Consider the following 7,420-nt stretch of genomic DNA (forward strand, 5'->3'; position numbering starts at 1 on the left):
TTTGGCACTGTGGAACCCCATGGAACCAAAGGAACCCTGGGACATGGAGAAACCTCATGGAATAAAGGGGACATTGTGACCCTGAAGAACCTCATGGAATCCAAGGGAGTCTGGGACGTGGCAGGGCCTGATGGAAACAAAGGAACCTCCTGGGAACAAAGGGACCCCGGACACTGCCAAAACTCAGGGAGACAAGGGAACCCCAGGACACTGTGGAATCTCATGGAATCCAGGGGCCATTGGAATACACTGGGACCTCCTGGAACCAAAGGAAACATGGGACACTGCGGAACCTCATGGAATCAAAGGGACCCCGGGACTCTGTGGAACATCAGGGAATCAAGGGGCCAGTGTGACATCCCAGAACCTTTTGGAACCAAAGGGAACCAATGGGACATTGTGGAATCTCATGGAATCAGGGGTCCATTGTAACACTGGGGAAAATGATGGAATCAGTGGGCCATTGTGACACTGCAGGGCCTTAGGGAGCCAAAGAACACTGGGAAACAGTGCAACCTCATGGAATCAAGGAGCCATTGTGGCACTGCGAAGCCTCAAGGAATAAGGGATCCAATCTTTGCCTCAGATTTTGTCAACAAATTAAATTTGAGGAATTACGGAAGTGTGATTGAACCACTTTTGTCCCACAGGTTTTAATGATTGGCCAAATGAGAATATTTATATAAAATGAATCATTTATTCTTATAAATTTTTTTAAGATGAGACTGGATGTGGCACTTACTGCCATGGTCTAGTAACCATGGCAGTGGTGGATCAAGGGTTGGACTTGATGATCTCAGAGGTCCCTTCCAACCCAGCTGATTTTATGATTCCATGAAATTATCAGACTAAAGATCTTAATCAGAATTATTTACTACACAATACAAAGGCTAAAACTACAAGTAGTATAGTATAAGATAGGATAGTGCACTATATTGAAGCAATTATTGAAACAATTATATTAAAACTAGCCAAAAGAAATAATTATTTAGTAGAGATCTGATGTAACTCGCCCAGACCAACGGTCAGAGGGAGATTTCTTTTGCTCAGCCTTGAGGAGTGTCCTTGGAGGGCGTCCCCACCCAAGGCAGGAATCTCCACACATCTACCCCAAGAAGGGCTGTGTTAGAAGAACCTGCCTGGATGAAAGGGGACTGGACTTCTCGAGTAGGAAGGGATTGACTGCTCCTCACAAATGTACAGGCCAGTTACCAGCTTCTCTGTCCCATCCAACTTCCAAAAGCAGGATGTGTGTTTGGAGTTGGGTGAACCAGGCTGGTTTGAGCATCATCCAACACCAAAACCATTCCCATGGTGCCACCAGTAACTCTCAGCTCTCACAGACAGCTTGCATGAGAGCTGGCACTGTTGGCATTCTCTGATGGCATTTTAGGCCTTATCAGGGTAGGCCCTCCTGCCACCCGGGCAGAGAGGTTGGCTGTGAAAGTCCATCCTGGAGATGCACAGGTAGCCAAGAGTTGGGCTCCTGAGTGACATCCAGCAATGGACAGGGGGATGGGACTGACCAGATGAAAGTGTCTCAGGTAGAGTTGGACTGGCAACACAAGGGTGAATTATTCCTGGCTCACTGGGCCCAGGACACCTCAGGTCCTCAGGGAAGAGGTGCAACATCCAGCTGGGCTTGTGATCCAGGGCTGCATTTAACCATGGACACCAACTGCCAGGTTCTCCAGAACTGGAAACATGTGCTGCCATCAAACAGGCCAAGAGGGTAAAGCCCCTGTGGGGTGGGGGATGATGGCTGAACTAGAGATGTGGGCAGGCCTGGCAGATTGATCCCAGCACACTCCCCAAACCCACCAAGGCAAGCTCTACATGCTGACCATGGTGGACACAACCCCTGGAGGGCAGGAGACACACCCTGTGCCTCCCACCACTGCCCAGAACACCATCCTGGGCCTGGAAAAGCAAGTCCTGTGGAGACAAAGCACTCCAGAAAAACTGGAGTTGGAAAGCAGGACTCTTTTCAAAAACAACCTTGTGCACACCTGGACCAGAGAGCTCGGTATGGAGTGGATGGATCATATTCCCTGTCAGGCACCAGCCTCTGGGAAAGTTGAGTGGTAGAGTGGACTGTTCAAAACCACCTTGAAAGCAATGGGCAGTGGGACCTTCAAACCTTGGGATCTGCATTTAGCAAAAGCCACCTAGTTAGTTAATCCTGTAAGCTAAAGAGAGAAAACTCCAGGCCAATTCAGTGTCTAAGATCAGCTAAAAAGAGCAGGTCCTTTCATCAGGCCCACAGGCCCAGGGGAACACACACGATGCGCCCTCCCAGGCAATGGTTCTACAGTTCTAGAAGATGGTCCGTCCAATGCCAGAACTCTCCACCCCCCGGTTCTGCCCAGTTCTGCCCCTGACACCTCCCTGGGGTAATTGGGTTTGGGGTCTTTGGGACCCCTTCTTCCTCATCTTTATCTTCTTCACAGCACGTACAGTCCTTGGAGCGCCTCCAAAGTTCTGGGCTTGAAGGTTGCTTTGTCTCTTGTGGGATCTTGTTGTCCAGGCCTCGGGTGTGATGTTGTTCAGTAGAGGTGTTTTTCTACAATTCTACCTTGAAAAGAAGTCTAAACATGCTAAAGGAATTTAGAAAGTTCGATATCAAATGGGGTCATAGGGTTGGATGTGTGTAAACTACTGTGCTAAAGGGTGGCATATAATACAGCTACATTAACATCTACATTTACTACACAACTACTTTTAAAATATACAAAAGGCTAAAAAAAAAGAATTTCCAGAAAGCTTTAAGGCATCACACAAACCTAGTTAGTTAACTCTACCAGTTGAACTGACCCTGCCCAAAAAGAACTTGTAAGTACCATTGAAGGGGATAAAATCCCTGTGGTCCATATGAGGAATATGTTAGGGAGGACAGTCTGGATTAGTCCTGCCTTAAGCAAAGGCAAACCCACCCTTGGGATTGTTTCTGCTCAAGGACTTGGGTGCACATGGTGGATGGTGCAGAGGGATGGGGAAACACTCTGTGTACCTCAAGGGGATTTGATTTTGGGGTCAGAATAGTCTGTGATGTTGAACTGTAGAATATTGTTTGCTGAATAACGCTCCCACTGTGTGCCAGAACTCCCATGAACAATGAGGTCTTTCCTTATGCACATTTTTTAATTTTCTATGCTTTTGATGTTTTCTTAAAAAAAGGTCCTGTTTCCGTTCCCTCCTTCTTCAGTAGCCCCCTTCTTGTGTCCCAGAGACTTAGTCTAACTGGGGAGTCTCATATTGGATCTGAGTGACATAAATGAACCTGCAAGAACCTTTTGTCTGAGATTCCTTTCCTGAGCAGAGCAGGACTGATCAGGAAATGAGAACAGCTTTCTGGTTGCCCCAGGTCAGGGACTGGCCTTCTGCCTGGAGCTGGAAGAGCTAAGACTGTCTACTGTGCAAAGTGGACTTCAGTGGAGGCAATGTGGACTTAATACATAGCAGGGGAAGGACTTTCGGTTTTTATTGAGCTGTGCCTTCATCTGGTTTTGTTTGCTGTCAATAAATGAACATCCAGTCACTGGGTTGGACTGGGAGTCACTGGGATGGACTGGGAGTCACTGGGGTGGACTGGGATGGACTGGGAGGCACTGGGATGGACTGGGAGTCACTGGGAGGCACTAGGAGCACTGGGGTGGACTGGGAGGCACTGGGATGGACTGGGATAGACTGGAAGTCACTGGAATCACTGGGATGGACTGGGATGAACTGGGATAGACTGGGAGGCACTGGGGTGGACTGGGAGTCACTGGGAGGCACTGGGATGGACTGGGATGGACTGGGAGTCACTGGGAGGCACTGGGATGAACGGGGATGGACTGGGATAGACTGGGATGGACTGGGGTGGACTGGGAGGCACTGGGAGGCACTGGGATGGACTGGGAGCACTGGGATGGACTGGGGTGGACTGGGAGTCACTGGGAGGCACTGGGAGGGGGTTTGAAGCACACTGGTCCCTTACTGGGACGAACTGGTGTGAACTGGTGCCCGTGGCTCCGCCCCCCCAAGGGCGGGGCCGGGTGGGCGTGGCCTCACCTTGGCTCTGCGGCTCCAATTCCAGCAGTTCCCGGCAGGTCTCCACCTGTTCCCGCAGCACCTGGGGGTTGGCCACGCCCACCTCGGGCCTGAGGGGGCGGGGTTTGGTCAGAAAGGGGCGTGGTTTCACTAAAAGGGGTGTGGGTTGAGCCTGTATTGGGATAGAAGCAAAGGGAGGCTAAAGGAGGGTTGAGGTGGGCAGGGCTTAATCAAAGGGGTGTGGTTTAGCCATGAGGGGTGTGGGTTAGCAGCAAAGGGACATGGCTTAGTAAGAGAGGGGAGTGGCTTAGCAGCAAATGGGCGTGGTTTAGCCAGAAAGGGGCGTGGCTTGCTCGCCCCATAGGGAAACATAAGGGGGGGCTGAGGGAAGGTCCAGGTGGGCGTGGCCTCGCTGATTGGGCGTGGCTTTCTCCCGGGGGGCGGGGCCTCACCGAGGGGGCGTGGTTTTCTTCAGGGGGGAGTGGCTTACCAAAACAGCTCCCGGGCCACGATTGGCTTCTGCCACCAGGCCTCGTCCTCGTCTAGGAGAGAAAAGGGGCGTGGCCGCGGCGAAAGGGGGCGTGGCTCAAGGGGGCGTGGCAGGGATTGGGCGTGGCTCTCACCTGGCAGCAGCGTCACCTGGCGGTGGGCGGAGTCGGGCTCCCAGGTGACGCCCAGCTGGAGGCGTGGCCGCTCGGTGGGTGGGGCCTCTGCGGGTCGGGGCAGGTCCAGGAGCTTTGATACCTGTCAAGGCGTGTTGGGAGAGCCACGCCCCCATGCCCCGCCCTAAGCCCCGCCCAACCCAGCCCCGCTCTCCTGTTTAGGGGAAAGGATACCCAGGTGTGGCTGAGGCGTGGCCACCCTTCCCCTGAGCGCCACGCCCCTTCCAGGGCGGAGCCATCCAGGGGTCGCCGGGCGATCCGGGCTCACCTGGGGGCGCAGAAACGGTTGGGTTTTAACCCAAAATCGGAGCTTTCTCGATCCCCAAAATGGGCGTTTTTAGCCCCGAAATATTCAGGGTATCAGGTCTACCCGTTAAAGTCAATAGGGTTGAGGGGACAACAGGTCTACCCATTAAAGGCAATAGGGCAAAGAGGACACCAGGTCTACCCATTAAAGACAATAGGGCAAAGAGGACATCGGGTCTACACTTTAAAGTTAATGGGGACAAACTGGACATGAGGTCTACCTATTAAAGTCAATGTGACAAATCGGACATCAGGTCTACTCATAAAAGTCAATGCGGATCAATAGGCTATCAGGTCTACCCATTAAAGCCAAGGGGCCAAAGGGACACCATATCTACCCATTAAAATCAATGAGGATCAATAGGTCATCAGGTCTACCCATTAAAGTCAAAAGGGATTGACAAGTCATCAGGTCTACCCATTAAAGTCAATTGGGCAAACTGGAAACCAGGTCTACCCATTAAAATCAATGGGGATCACTGGGCCATCAGGTCTACCCATAAAGTTTATAATAGAGTCCAGTGATCTCAGTAGGTCAGGCCGCACTGTTTTGGGGGGTTTTTTTTGGGGGAGGGGAGATCCAGGTGTCCAAGGGGTTCACAGATGTACAGAGGGGGGGACCCAGAAGTTTTCTGGGGGTGGGGGGGGAATCCAAGCGTCCTGACTCACCACGACAGGGCGGGAGAAAACGACGGCCAACGTGGTGTCCTCTCGGTTGATGTACACGCAGATGATCCTCGGCAGGGGGGTGGCTTTTTGGGGGAGACCCTGACATTCAGGGGGTGTCCCCTGGTACCCAGGTGAAGGACCCAGGTCTGAAGGGACCCCCTGTCCCCCCCAAATTACCTCGGGAGAGGATGCAGCGCAAGTAGACCCAGGCACTCTGGTCGGTGGGATCGGTGAAGACGGGGTTCTGCACCAGCTCCAGCTCTGGGAGGGGCAAAGAGGGGACCCCAATATCTCAGGGGGACCCCAGGGGGCATTTGAGGGGGCTCTGGTGAACTCCCAGTGTGTCCACACAATGTTTTGGAGGAGTTGACAAGGAGGCACCCCAAAAATCCAGGTCACCAGGTCTACCCGTTGGAGTCAATAGGGAAAATGGGACATCAGGTCTACCCATTAAAGTCAATGGGGATTAATGAGCAATCAGGTCTACCCATTGGAGTCAAAGGGGCAGATAGGACATCAGGTCTACCCATTAAAGTCAATAAGGATGAGACATCAGGTCTACCCATTGGAGTCAAAGGGGCAAATGGGACATCGGGTCTACCCTTTGGATAAAATGGGGCAAACTGGACATCAGATCTACCAATTAAGTCTGGAAGTTAATAGGCTATCAGGTCTACCCACTAAAGTCAATCGGGGTTAATGGGTATCAGGTCTACCCATTAAAGACATTGGGGATAAATGAGACATCAGGTCTACCCATTAAATGTCAATGGAGATGAGACATCAGGTGTATCCATTAAATGTAATAGGGACAATGGGAAATCAGGTCTACCCATTACACTCAGTGGGGCAAATGGGATATCAGGTCTACCCATTAAAGTCAATAGGGATAAATGAGACCAGGTCTACCTGGGGCAAATAGGACATCAGGTCTACCCATTAAACTAAATGGGGATCAATGAGCTATCAGGTCTACCCGTTAAAATCTCAGGGGATGAGACATCAGGTCTACCCATTAAACAATGGGGATCAATGGGTGTCCTGGTTGGAATGGCTGGGACCAATTCATCACTGGATGGGTGTAACCCAAACCTGTGTATTCTATAGCCTTCCATGCCATTTCCCAGAAACTGTTGTCAGTAGAGGCCTTTTTGGGGGGTTTATTCCTCGGGATTTCCAGGGTCTCAGTTTCAGTGGAGTGGATCTTTCCCACCTGGATCTTTGTTAAATCAACTTCAAGATGGCCAATCTGAGCCGCTGCAACCTGGCCCATGCCAACCTGTGCTGGGCCAGCCTGGAGAGGGCTGACCTGTCAGGCTCTGTGCTGGATGGAAGAGCTGCTGCAGCTTGGGAAGGCTGGGCTTGTGTTAACAGAGAGGAGCTGGAACAAACAGAGCGGTGTAAAACATCAAGTTCTTAAATAGATTCTAGAGTTATTCTGGTTCCCAAAGCTTTTACACTTCCCCCCAGTAATGATTTAATGGGATTGACTCCCCAAGCAGAAATTAAAAGTGTCTTCTTGATTGTCTTTGGAGTTGTTCTTCCGGCTCTCAGTGACTCCTGTCTGTGCCAGTGTGCCAACCTGCCAGGGGTGAAGATGCTGCGCTCCAACGCAGAGGGAGTGTCTCTGAAAGGCTGCAACTCTGGGGACCCATCAGGCCTTAAAGCTCATCTGGAAGGTAAGAAGGTTTTGCCTTGTGAATCTGTGCCAACTGAAGGCTGTGCTTGTACATTTGTATGGCCCAGAAAAG

General features: G+C 51.4%; 1 long non-coding RNA gene across 1 annotated transcript; it reads right to left on the bottom strand.

The window, feature by feature from the left end:
• Positions 1-4,056: 4,056 nt before the first annotated feature.
• LOC113980290 lies at positions 4,057-4,734 on the bottom strand. The gene is made up of 3 exons (XR_003538111.1): positions 4,656-4,734; positions 4,523-4,574; positions 4,057-4,142 (listed from the first exon to the last, which is right to left on the bottom strand). It is a non-coding gene; the product is annotated as an uncharacterized LOC113980290 (long non-coding RNA).
• Between the last annotated feature and the right edge of the window lie 2,686 nt (positions 4,735-7,420).

Source organism: Neopelma chrysocephalum, unplaced genomic scaffold, assembly GCF_003984885.1.
Source record: "Neopelma chrysocephalum unplaced genomic scaffold, ASM398488v2 Primary Assembly neopelma1_93504, whole genome shotgun sequence".
NCBI classification, from domain to species: domain Eukaryota; kingdom Metazoa; phylum Chordata; class Aves; order Passeriformes; family Pipridae; genus Neopelma; species Neopelma chrysocephalum.